We start from the raw sequence: 13841 nt of genomic DNA, 5'->3' as shown, positions 1-13841 counted from the left end.
GTATTTCCTGGATTTCTAATAAAATTGGAAAACTTGAGGTTCTTAATTTATGTCTAATGATTCTCTGTCTTCTCATCATCTAACATAGTATTGTATATACATAACTATTAGATTATTAATATGTACTTAATGATGGTATCAGACACATTTAGTGGCATATTATAGAGTAAAGCCTGAAATGCCTGCCCCTTCTTCCAGATGCAAGCCTCGTTTGGAAATATTTGAATTTGTTTCTTTTCTGTTTAGCAGCATTTTTTAAACTGAAACTAAATCACACATGTCAAAATGTGTGGATTTTCTGCTTCTTGATTCTGTAATTTTCTTGTCCAATGAATAATAAAAGTATTTTTCACACTTTTGGTTAGCTCCTAGCTATTCTTACTTCTATCCTTGTTCATCTTTGACCATTTTTCTCATCACTCAACTCCAAGCTTGCTGGAAGCATTGCTTCTCCTATTCAGTGAAAGAACTTCTTTAATGTATATAATCATAATAGTGATTTTGAGTATTTAAGGACATTTTTCCCATCTAATTCGTACACGACTTGGGACACTAAAAATTCTCTTTCAGCCACAAGAAGTATAATTTATTTTTCAATTTATTGTAAAATATACAGAAAACTAACACATATACATACAGGAGCAACTCATTTCAGCATAATCTTTATGCTGCCTAGAAAATTCTTAACTTTAGTTTGAGTAGATATAGCTTAAGAGATACTCCTCTAAACATTTTGTTTAATATTTAGATACTTGTACTCTTCCTTTTATTGCTTAGTTGTGCATTTTATTTATTTATTTTTTCAGTTGTGTATTTTAAAAATACATGTTCAAGAGGCCCTACTGAAGAGATCAAAGCATTTGATATGCACACAAAAATGCCTTTAATACTTTCTAGGAATCAGATATTTGTATACTAGAAATATAAATATTGACTCAGAATGCTTCCAAGACACAAATTTGCTTCATAAAATCACCAAAAATGGCATCAACATTTATATCTGTTTACTGTGTTTAATCTACAAAACAGAAAAATAAACCACAGTTTTAATTAAATTCTAATAACATCATGCTCAGAAGATTCATAATTAGTGGACATATTTGCATTTAGCATTAATTTAAAAAATATTTATTCAGTACCTACCATTTGCCAAGCATTTTGAAGTAGAGGATGAGTGTTTTCTCAGCAAAAGATACCAACAATTTCAGGGTAATTTTAAAGAGAATACTTTAGTGGGAAAATGTAATCAATAGTTTGTCTCAACCTCAGAACAATTAAGTTGTCCCTGTTTCCAAATACCCAATTGGAGGGTTTCCAACTTTCCTATGTCTCTATTGTACTATGAATAATGTTTCTAACTCACTAATTTTGCTGCTAATCAAACACTAAAAAGAGATTCTTTATACTTTCAGATATGCTTTGAAAAAAAGCCTCCCAACGTATGCACAAGGGAATTATAAGTTCATTAGTATACAGCTTTTCAAATCTTAGATTCATGGTTCATTATGTTACCTTAGAGATAAAAATACAATTTTACACTTATATGACAGTAAAAAGAATTAGAATTAACAACTGATTATGAGTTTTAATCTTTGAAGTTAATATACAGGCATCTCCAATTTAAATATCTCAAATCAAAAGCTACCTTTAATATTTTATCACAAACAATATTAAAACCTAAATTAGATCCACTTAGAGTAATACTTTCCAAAAGCATGCAGTATTTCTAGATCTTAAAATAATTTCCGTATTTTACAGTATAGACAACTTTAAAAATATATGCAGGCTGAACAACAAAATATATGCTGCTAAAAATATTTGCATTTTAGCAACATTTGCTATGCTCCTTATTCAACTCATTCTTCAATCAGTTATAGTTTGTGGCTACATATTTCAATGGGAAATGGTTTATCTGGAATCCAGTGATACAAAATAACAGTCTAAATCAAAGAAGTACATATCACATCATTCATGGCCAAGGAAATGTCTCAAGTTTGTTATTACATGTCACTAAAGCCTAAATTAGCTCTGAGACCAATCCATGAAATTTAGCTAAATATTTAATACTAAGCCCTCTAAAAAGCTTTACATACTTTGGAAAGGCTGCCATAAAATTCTACAAAGTTGTACAGAATAGAACGTTCAGGTTGTGTGTTAGAAAAAAACCCTAACATAGCTTATCCTTTCAGGAATATAAATTGGACAGACCTTACAGACCTGCCTTTCTAGCCCTAACTGGATATTAAGCATGAAGCCTGTCCTTTAAAGAGGGTTTGCATGCGTGCTCGGTCACACCTGACTCTTGCGACCCCATGGAGTGTAGCCTGCCAGGCTGCTCTGCCCAAGGAATTTTTCCATGCAGGAATACTGGAGTGCGGTGCCATTTCCTCCTCCAGGGGAATCTCCCGCACCCAGGGATTGAACTCATGTCTCCTGTGTCTCCTGGCAGGCAGATTCTTTTACCACTGAGCCACCTGGAAGGCCCCCTTTGAAGATTATTTTTGCATAAATAAATTATTTGGTTACAAATTGTATAAGGGTAATAAATTCCAACAAGATGTCTGTCTCAGTTCTTGTGATAATCCCTATACAATCAGAAATAATAATGTGAAATATAGTTATATATTGGTATAGGATATTCTAAGATATTCTAAGAGATATTTTGGACTAAGTTGAGAGCTAAGGAGAACAATTTTTTATTTTATTTTTCATCCTGCCTCAATTACTCCTTCAGAACCCAGCTGAATTTCTTTGTCTTGAACATCTCTCCTCATTACAAGAAGACACATTCACATTTATTTAGTGACATTTAAATGTATAAGAAAATGTTCTGCTATTTAATGTTCTGTCAAAATATGAAAAAAACCATGTCCAGAAAAAGAGACCAAAAGCAAAATATGTATGAAGTTTCTAAGGAAAGTCAATATAAACAAAGTTGCCCCAGGATGACAATGGTCATGGTTGCAAAAACTATTCTTACTATTGTTGTTTAGTCACTAAGTCATGTTTGACTCTTTTGTGACCCCATGGACTGTAGCCCATAAGGCTCCTCTGTCTGTGGGGTGCTCCGGGGCAAGAGTATTAGAGTGGGTTGACATTTCCTTCTTCAGGGGATCTTCTTGGATTAGGGATTGAACCCTTGTCTCCTGCATTTCAATTGGATTCTTTACCACTGAGCCACCTGGAAAGCCCTCCAAAAACTATACATCTCTTTATTTATAGTATCATGGGACAGCCCAGGATGATCATTAATTTGTATGCAAAAATTAACTCTTTGATCAAGAATATATGGCTGTCTTTCTAATTTGTTGTTACTCTGACATTATATGAAAGTATTTGAGTAAAGTGTAAAAGTATTTATTACTATTTATTGCAATTACTTTATATTTCTGTTAAAAAAAAAACAAACTCTTGAATACTAGAGAAAGTTTCTGAAAATACTAGATATCAGTAAGAATTTTCATGATTTTGTCAGACACCTCCCTCTAGTACTCTTCAGAATTGCTGCCAAATTCTTAAGTCTAAAACACGGCATCATGTAATTTCCTTGCTATGTTACCTTTTAGTAACTTCTTAGAAATTCTCTTAACCCATCCGGTATGATTCTAAACCAAGTCCTTATTACCTTCTGAGACACATCTTCGCCCATACTGCTGTGTCTCTGAGCATGTCAGACCTCATTTAGAATGTTTGTCTTGTTCTTCTACACCTGGCTCATTCCAACTGTTTCCTTCCTATCATTTCTGGGTACCTAAGTGACTTGCATCTTTCTTGAACTTCTCAGGCAGATCCAAATTTCTCTTTCCTGAATTACTGCAATAACTAATAATTATACCTAGAAGTACTATATGTGATAATACGGATAATACCTAGTAAATTAATGCATTCCAAAACTTCATTTATAAGCTACTTATTAGAAGATGAAGACTTGCTGCTGCTGCTACTGCTAACTTGCTTCAGTCGTGTCCGACTCTATGCAACCCCATAGACGGCAGCCCATTCACCCACAAAAATCCTAAATATAATTGATATTCTGTGCTCTACGTTGGATAACCTAAAATGCAGCTCAAATACATTACCGACAAAAAGTGTAATTTCTAAAAATTTCAGTGAAAAGATGGATACTATACTCAAGACGAGGGCTTCCCAGGTGGCACTAGTGGTACAGAACCCACCTGCCAGCGCAGCAGACATGAGACATGGGTTTGAACTCTGGGTTGGGAAGATCCCTGGAGGAAGGCATGAAAACCCATTCCAGTATTTTTGCCTGGAGAAACCCAGGGGAGCCTGGTGGGCTACAGTCCATAGGGTTGCAAAGAGTCAGACATTAGTGAGAAACTTAGTGCACACACACACACACACACACACACAGTCAGGAGTTATTAATCAGTAGGCATATTTAGGCAATATGAACAAGTTCCAGAGATCTGCTATAGAACTCTGTACCTATAGTCAACAATGCCATATTCTACACTTAAAAACTGTTAAGAGAATACATCTCAGGTTAAGTGTTCTTACTTCAATAAAATAAAATTTAAATGAAATAAAATAAACCTGGAAGCCAAACTTGCATCACTCCATGATCTATTCATGTGCATCCTTGGCAACCTATGCAGTGTCAGATATTTAGTAGGTGTTTTTTCTGGTTATTCATTGCTTCAAAACTAAGCATCTCAAAACTTACTGGCTTGAAACAACTATTTCATTTGCTTACAAGTGTGTGGTCTGGGCTGGGCTCAACTTCCAATTCTTCTGATAGTCTGTTGCTGGTCACTTTAGTGGATGAATTCAGCAGGCAAGTCAGCTGTGGGCAGTAGAAAGGTTGAGAAAGCTAGGCATCTCTCTCTCCCATCTACCCTCAGGGCCTCTCACTCTCCCTGCTTCTTCTTCTCATGGCCTTTCTAAAAGCATAGCTGAATTTCTTGTCCAGAGGCCCAAAGTTCCCTTGACTGCAAAAGTGGAAGCTGCCTGACTTTTTAAGGCATAAATTGGAACTGGCACAGTCATCTCAGACCTATTCCTTTAGTTAAGCATATTATTTTTTTGTTGTGTAGTCTCTAAGTCATGACCTACTCTTTGCGATCCCATGGTCTATAGCCCACCAGGCTCCTCTGTCCATGAGATTTTCCAGGCAAGAATATTGAAGTGGGTTGCTATTTCCTTCTCCAGAGGATCTTCCTGACCCAAGGATCAAACACGCATCTTCTGCATTGGCAAGTAGATTCTTTACCACTGAGCCACCTGAGAAGCCAAGCACATTATTAGTCCAGCCCATATTCACAGGGAGAGAATTGTATAAGGGGACAATACCAGCAGACTGATTATCGGGGGCCACCAATGGAATAGACTACCACATGGCTTAATCACTACTTATTGCATTGGCAGCTAGTAATACAAAACAATGTATTCCAAGCTCTAATCACTAGGAGGAAAATGACTTCCCCATTTGGTAACATGCAAAATTCAAATATATGGAAATTAATTTCTTTAGTATGTACAGAATTATTCTTTTGACAAAGTTCTACTTTAACCATAACTTAAGCTATAATTCCTAAAAAAAAAAAGTGAAAATTGAAGTTGCTCAGTCATGTTCGACTCTTTGCAACCCCATGGACTGTAACCTACCAGGCTCCTCTGTCCATGGGATTCTCCAGGCAAGAGTAGTGGAGTGGGTTGCTAATTCCTTCTCCATCAGATCAGATCAGTTGCTCAGTCGTGTCCGACTCTTTGCAACCCCATGAATCCCAGCATGCCAGGCCTCCCTGTCCATCACCAACTCCCGGAGTTCACTCAGACTCACGTCCATCGAGTTAGTGATTCCATCCAGCCATCTCATCCTCTATCGTCCCCTTCTCTTGCCCCCAATCCTTCCCAGCATCAGAGTCTTTTCCAATGAGTCAACTCTTTGCATGAGGTGGCCAAAGTACTGGCGTTTCAGCTTTAGCATCATTCCTTCCAAAGAAATCCCAGGACTGATCTCCTTTAGAATGGACTGGTTGGATCTCCTTGCAGTGCAAGGGACTCTCAAGAGTCTTCTCCAACACCACAGTTCAAAAGCATCAATTCTTTGGCACTCAGCCTTCTTCACAGTCCAACTCTCACATCCATACATGACCACAGGAAAAACCATAGCCTTGACTAGACGAACCTTTGTTGGCAAAGTAATGTCCCTGCTTTTGAATATGCTATCTAGGTTGGTCATAACTTTCCTTCCAAGGAGTAAGCGTCTTTTAATTTCATGGCTGCAGTCACCATCTGCAATGATTTTGGAGCCCAGTGAATAGTCTGACACTGTTTCCACTGTTTCCCCATCTATTTCCCATGAAGTGATGGGACCGGATGCCATGATCTTCGTTTTCTGAATGTTGAGCTTTAAGCCAACTTTTTCACTCTCCACTTTCCTTCTCCATAATTCCTACCAATGGCAATTAAATAGGGTTTTCACTTTTTTCTGTGTTAATTCATGATTTATAATGTTGAATGCATTACTGAAATATTAAGCTTTCTAAAATAACATGCCACGCAGTGTGAGTAAGCTTGCAGAGTACTGGCTTTTTTTCTCCTTCCCAAATATTTGATGAGACTGGCTTCCATTTCATAATTTTGAGTATTCTCAAAATTTAGTAAAATCACATAGAAAAAAATATGACTAATCAAAGTAACCCAAATAATTAATTTACCATGCTAATATTTAAAGATACCACAATTACCTGTAATGTTTTAACCACATGCAAATATTAGTCCTAACAGCTTATAATGGATAACTTCAGAGTAAAGTGGACCTCATTCTTCAAGTTCCAACCCTTTTCACATCTTTATGGGGAAGAAAAAATGGTATGTTAGTTAGCAACTCCTGATTGGAAAACCAGACACACACTTAGGTAATCTACATCTTAGGTGGTCAAGATGAAGACATAAAACATAAATGAAAAAAACAAGAATCTCAAGTTGGCCCTGGGGTCATCAAATGGAGACTATTTGTCCTCAGAGATGACATGACTCAAGGCATCCCTATGAAGAAGATCATATCAACTCTCAGTCCCAGAAAGTTGTCTTTAACCACGATTTTCTTTCCATCAGTTGCAAATTTTGAGCTCTACTCCTCATTTTTCTCAGCCATCTGGTTTCTGCTGACTCATATGGCTGGCTGTGTTTTCATTTGAGATGTTCAGTGATATCTGAGATGGGGTATTTCTTAACTGTGCAATACTCTTTCACACACTGCACCACATTGATTGAGCCTCAGACAATAAGTGCCCGCAGCACATACTGGTCATCGTTAAACCAAAGTACCCCAACAATCTGCCAAGCTCCCAGCGGGTGAAATATCTCCTCCCCACACTCAGGGAAGAACAACACAGGGTAATAGGTATTTTTTTCTCTCCTCTCTAGCTAACAAATGGCTAGCTGCCATAGTCTATAACAGGTAGGAGTTTTTCCACAAATATCCATTGCAATTCATATCTATTTGGTTGAATAAAAATAAATACAATGTAGTCTTAACACAAAATCCAGCAATAATGCCTCTAGGTATCTGCCAAATTAATTTGAAAACTATGCTTAGACAAAAATATGCACAATGAAGCACAGTAAAATATGCTCAACATCATTAGTCATTAGAGAAATGGAAATCAAAACTCCAGTAAGATGTTACTCCATACCCTTTGCTGCTGCTGCTAAGTCACCTCAGTAGTGTCCAACTCTGTGCAGCCCCATAGACAGCAGCCCACCAGGATCCCCTGTCCCTGGGATTCTCCAGGCAAGAAGACTGGAGTGGGTTGCTATTGCCTTTTCCGCCATACCCCTTAGATGGTTATAATAAAAATAATGGACAATGACAAGTACTGGTGAGGATAGAAATTGAAACTGTCATACATTGGTGGGGGCAATTTAAAATGGTATGACTGCTTTGGAAAACAGTTTGGCAGTTCCACAAAGAGTAAAATATAGAGTTAGCATGTGACTCAGCAATTCCACTCCTAGGAATAGACCTGAAAGAAATGAAGATATACATTCATATAAAAACTGTACATAAATATTTCTAGCAAAACCATTCTTAATAGCCCAAAAGTAGAAACAACCCAAACATCCATCACCTGAAGAAATGATAAACAAATATGCTATATCCATGTAATGAACATATGTATATATATGTGGATATATACCTATGGATATAATGAATATATGGATATATACATATAATGAACCATTGTTCAGACATAAGATAGCAATTAGTATTGATACCTGGTACAACAGGGATGAACTATGAAACATTATAATAAGTTATCAAAGTCAGGAACAAAAGGCAACATATGGTATGATTCTGTGTATTCAAAATGCCAGCTAGAATAGACAAAGCCATAGAGACACAAAGTAGATTAGTGGTTGCCAGAGACTAGGGGCAAGGGAGACTGTGGAGTAACTTCCGGTACAAGCTTTCATTTTGGGGTGGGGAAATTATTCTGTAATTAGGTAGTAGTGATGGTTACACAACATTGTAAATGTACTAAAAATACTTAAATATACATGCATTTTGTGGTGTGTGGATTATGTCAAAATTTTTAAAAGTAAGATAAAGCTAAAAGTCAATATTACATGTGAATGTTTCTAGAAACTTTATTCATAATCACTAAAAGTTGGAAGCAATGAAGACGTCTTTCAGTAGGTGAAAGGTTCAAGAAACTGTAGTATATCCAAATAATGGAGTACTATTCAATGATAAAAGGAATGAGCTAGCAAGACATAGAAAAATATGCATGAATCTTAAATGTGCATTACTAAAGGAAAAATGTCAGTCTGAAAAGGCTACATGCTATATAAGTCCAACTGTATGAAATTCTGAAAAACATAAAACTGTAGAATGGGTAAACACACCAGTAGCTGCCAAGGGTTGCAGAAGAGGAAAGGTTTGAATAGATGAAATAAAATAGATATTTTAGGACAATTAAGCTATTCTGCATGATACTAATAGCATTTGAACTTTCCAACACAAATAGTAAACCTCAATGTATGCAAATTAAAAAGAAATTATTTAGGAAATCAAGAGGTCCCAAGATAGAATGCAGATTGTGACAAGGAAATCTAACTGCATTCCAAAGCACAAAATAACCTCACTGAAGGAAGTGGGGGAATAGGTGCTTACCAAAGCAACTTTGGAAATTAGCAGAGTCTGTAAAACAAGGCAAAAGTGACCACAAAACTTTGTATTAGAGTTGCTTCTCACTGGATTGTGGGTTAGCAGTTCTGGTACTGCTATACATGTACACTGAAATTGAACAATTAAGAAAATTGATGGTGGATGATGGAAGCTATGTCTCTTACTATTGGAACAAGAGGTTACAGAGAAGTAAGGGGAGAAGTTTAGATGATCAATTTGGTAATGAATTATAGTTGAAGACTTCAATATGAACTGATATTTAGTTTAATACAGTCACAGATGGATACACAGGAAATATTTATAGATATTTATCTACAAGAGAGTTGGTATACATACACATGGTTTCTTGCTTTTTCTGCTGAGAAGGCCTAGAAGTAATGGTACTTCAGCAGCAGTCAGCACATCTACTGCCCAGATCTTGGTTAATATCGTTCTCCAATAAAGTGAACCAGGGCTCCTTGGAGAAATGGCTGCTTCCAGACTGTGCAGGAAATAAACACGATGATCTTGCAGCATGTGTAGTGCCAGAAAGAAAGTGCTAAGACACACACACACTGTTAGGAGCTGAATGTATCTCCTCCAATTGATATGTTGAAGCCCTGAAAACCCATTTGGAGATGGAGGCTTTGAGATAATTAGGTTTAGATGAAGGTGGAGCCCACATAACAGGATTAATCAGAGCTTGCTCTTTCTTTCCCTCTCATTTTCTATTTCTCTCTCTCTCTCACTCCCCACCATGTGAGGATACAATAAGAAGGCAGTCATTTGCAAACCGGGAAGAGGGCCCTTAAAGAGGAACTGAATGAGTCAGCATCTTGTTCTTGGACTTCCAAGCCTTCAGAACTTGAGAAATAAATTCCTGTTGTTTAAACGACTGAGTCTACGGTATTCTGTTGTAGCAGCCTGAGTGGACTAAAACACATACACACACACACACACACACAAACACACACACACAAATGGAATTTCAAAGCAACACATAAGCCAATTGAAAGAGCTCCCAATGTTTAAAGTTGGAATAATTTGATCAACAAAATAAAGTCGTATTGGATTATAGTCTAAATATTAAATAAATATCCATGAGTCCATATGAATATAAATAAATTATTGAATAAGTAAATACTTGGTAGAAAATTTTAAAAGCTTCCTTGCAAAGCTATGGATTTTCCAGTAGTCAGGTATGGATGTGAGAACTGGACAATAAAACAGGCTGAGTAATGAAGAATTGATGCCTTTGAATTATGGTGCTGGAGAAGACTCGAGAATCCCTCGGACTGCAAGGAGATCAATCCAGTCAATCCTAAAGGAAATAAATCCTGAATATTCATTGGAAGGATTAATGCTGAAGCTGAAGTGCCAATACTTTGGCCATCTTATGCAAAGAGTTGACTTATTGAAAAAGACCCTGATGCTGGGAAAGATTGAGGGCAGGAGGAGAAGAAGATGACAGAGGATGAGATGCTTGGATGGCATCATTGAGTCAATGGACATGAATTTAAGCAGGTTCTGGGAAATGGTGAAGGATAGGGAAGCCTGGTGTGCTGCAGTCCATGGGGTCACAAACAGTCGGATGCGACTGAGTGACTGAACATGATGCAGAAGAACTCCAGGTATTTAAACAGATCCTTAGCCCTCAAGGATGAGGGAGCATAACTCCCCATCTTCTGTTCCTCCTGCCTATCCAAACCGACCTCTATTTCAAAGCATAGATCACACTCAGTCTCTTCTACATACATCTCCACTTATTCATTCTTACCCACCAACCACTGATCTATTTCCTAAATATCAAGTATGGGCTTTTATAGTGACTCCATCACTCCATGCCACCCCCTACCACCAAATACAGTATGGAAAAAGAGAGAAAAAAAGTAACTTCACAATGGAGAAACTTGACAAATACTATTTCAATCAAATGATCAAGTTTACTATCAAAAGTGATGTCAGATTAATAACATACACTCTTGATACTATGAGAATGGCACTTTATCACTGTGATCTTCCTCCCCAAAACTCTTAACCTGGTGTAATCATGATGAAAACATTAGACAAATCTTCATTAAGGGCCATTATACAAAATACCTAATCAGCATTCTTCAAAACTGTTAAAATAATTAAAAAACAAGGATTTCTGAGAAACTATCAGAGCCAAGAAGAATCCCAGGAGACATGTCAACCAAGTATGAACAGGATATAGTGGATAGGGTCTGACAAAAGTTAAAAAATTAGGTAAAAACTAAGAGAATTTGAATAAAAGTTTGAACTTTATTTAGTAATAGTGGATCAATATCGGTTCATTAATTTGATACATGTACCAGACTAATTTAGGATGTAAATAATAATGAAAACTAGATGTGAGATACATGAGAACTCTCTGTACTACCTTTGCAACTTTTCTGTGAATCCAAAATTTTTCTAAAACCAAAGACTTATTAAAAAAATAAAGAGGCTGTTTAGAGTCCATGTAATGTCACCTAAAAATACACTTTGACTTTTCACTATATGCTGTGTCATTTTTATCAGAACTCCTGCCTAGACAGCATGCTGCATTTGATGATTGTAGCTCCACAAAAGGTCAGCCTCTACTTTATCTGGCTTAGCTGTGGAGAACATTTACCAGGATAGTAAAAACCATGAAATTTAGTGCTCAGTCTTTCCAGGAACTCATGGGAACTTCAACTTAAGATCCTGCCTATTCAGAGGGCCTCTACTCTATGGAAGCTGCACTCTCTTTTCTTTTTTTTACACTCTTTCCTATTTCTACTCAGGACTGAGGGGCAATTATCATTCTCATGCCACTCCCAAAACATGAGGCCTTTACTATCCCTCACCCCTTCTTTCTTAACATATGAATTCATATCTCAAAAAGGGCCTGTTCAGCCAAAAATCTCTCTACCAGAATGACAACATCATCTATTTATCTAACTTTGCTTGATGGGCAGGAGAACTGGAGAATAATTCCTTAGAAACAAGACAGAGCTTCCTTCCCAGGAGCCAGATGAAGCAAGAGGGGGAATTCACAACTAATTTACAATTAATGAATTCACATCCACAACTAATGAATCTCCCACCCACAGTGATAGACAAAATGCTCCTTCTAAAGCAACAATCAACCAACAAATGAACAAACAGCAACAATCCCTCATTTCACTACCACCACTTCTAAAGATATATAATAAAATTTATTCCTGGGAACACTTGAGACTCTAAGCAAAATTCTAATGTTGAGAATATGATTGAGCCACAAGTTATTACAGGAGAATTTTGGCTCTAGGATTCCAAATAAACACTGGGCAGTCAGAATGTATTAGATAACATAGCTGCAGGTTCAGAACATGGCCACCTTCCTTGGAAGAAACCAGCTATGTGTACTTGGTCAGCAGATGACAATATAATATTTTGTTAATTTGGTAGGCGTTTTTCTTTTTACTCTCATTTTTTTTTTTTTTGCCTTTCCTCCATTTATTTGGTTGGATTATAGCCTCAAATAAGGGTTGTAAAAGATGAGTAAAATGAGTCAAATTTTATCTTTTTCTTTTAAAACCTGAGATCCAGGAACAAGGCTATGCTACATCATAATATCTGGGAAGAATATGTGATCAATTTCTATATTCCTTATCTTTCCTATCAAGAATGAAAAAAAAGTCACTTGTGGGTATCTGAGAAAAGAACCAGAGCTCTACCTCTTCTGCACTCACCCTCCCCTCATCTCATTCCTGACACATTCCCAATGTGGCTACAGAAGCAGAATAATGTGGTCCTTCTGTTTGATAGGAGCACAACAGTACCTGAGAGAGAACAGATGCTTGGAGGTCTTGTCTTCAGGAAAGGGAAGGAAACTACTTACATGTATGGACAGTAGATGATGGTCATCTCATTACTTGTCACAGAGAAACATGAAAATGACTGTGGATCAGGTGCCCACAGTCCTTACTAAGCTGCTGGCCCTTTGTCAACTGCCTAGAATGTAGAAGCAATTCTATTTGAATGGGAAAAGAAGTTTTACAGTGAGTGAGATTTTGATTTTGCCATTTGACTGATTAAGAATTCAGAATAAAAACTGAGTTCTATTAAAGAATAAATTGAGTTATATTTTTGTTGAACCCAACTAAGTCTGAAGTCAAAGGTTAGTACCTACTACATTTTTATTAGTGTTTGAAAAAAGAGAAGAATGCCTTTCTTAATAATCATAACTTTGAGAAGTCTTTGTTAAATACAAAACTGAAGGAATTATATTAAAGGAAAAAAGTGAGGAGGATTAATTATATAAAATATATATAAAATATATGAGCATAAATATATGTTTCCTTACACTTTTCAGCCCCCTTGCAATTAGAAGAGTAAAATAAACTCTTGGCTATTGGACTATGAGTAGAAATTGACATCTTATTTCTGGTTTAGGTATTTAATTGCTTAGATGAAAACGTCCTGCATCTTTTTAAAGTGCTACGTGACTCAGGAGGTCACATAGTCCAGAAGAGTCAACCAAAAGAAAGTAAAATCTCTGACAACTAGGTCTCAGCATGACTGTATGGAGCAGAGGTTCCCTGACAACCCACATGGGAAATGTAGCATGCTGCTGCTGCTGCTAAGTCACTTCAGTCGTGTCCGACTCTGTGCAACCCCATAGATGGAAGCCCACCAGGCTCCCCCGTCCCTGGGATTCTCCAGGCAAAAACACTGGAGT

The 13841-nt window shown here is 36.9% G+C and overlaps 1 long non-coding RNA gene across 3 annotated transcripts in view; it reads right to left on the bottom strand.

The window, feature by feature from the left end:
• Window positions 1-580: 580 nt before the first annotated feature.
• LOC147375867 (uncharacterized) overlaps window positions 581-13841 on the bottom strand; it is a 43661-nt gene continuing 30400 nt past the window's right edge. For 2 of the 3 annotated variants that reach the window (XR_015160551.1, XR_015160552.1), the window contains 3 exons: window positions 9494-9638; window positions 5626-7991; window positions 4568-5241 (listed from right to left, as the gene is read on the bottom strand). This is a non-coding gene — a long non-coding RNA (uncharacterized LOC147375867). Of the gene's footprint in view, window positions 5242-5625; window positions 7992-9493; window positions 9639-13841 lie in introns of all 3 variants that reach the window. The other variant, XR_015160550.1, reaches the window with a different exon arrangement.

Source organism: Bos grunniens, chromosome 3 (genome assembly GCF_055505025.1).
Source record: "Bos grunniens cultivar Pamir isolate PY7600 chromosome 3, Bosgru_T2T1.0, whole genome shotgun sequence".
NCBI lineage: Eukaryota > Metazoa > Chordata > Mammalia > Artiodactyla > Bovidae > Bos > Bos grunniens.
This window is presented reverse-complemented; position numbering and strand designations above follow the sequence as displayed.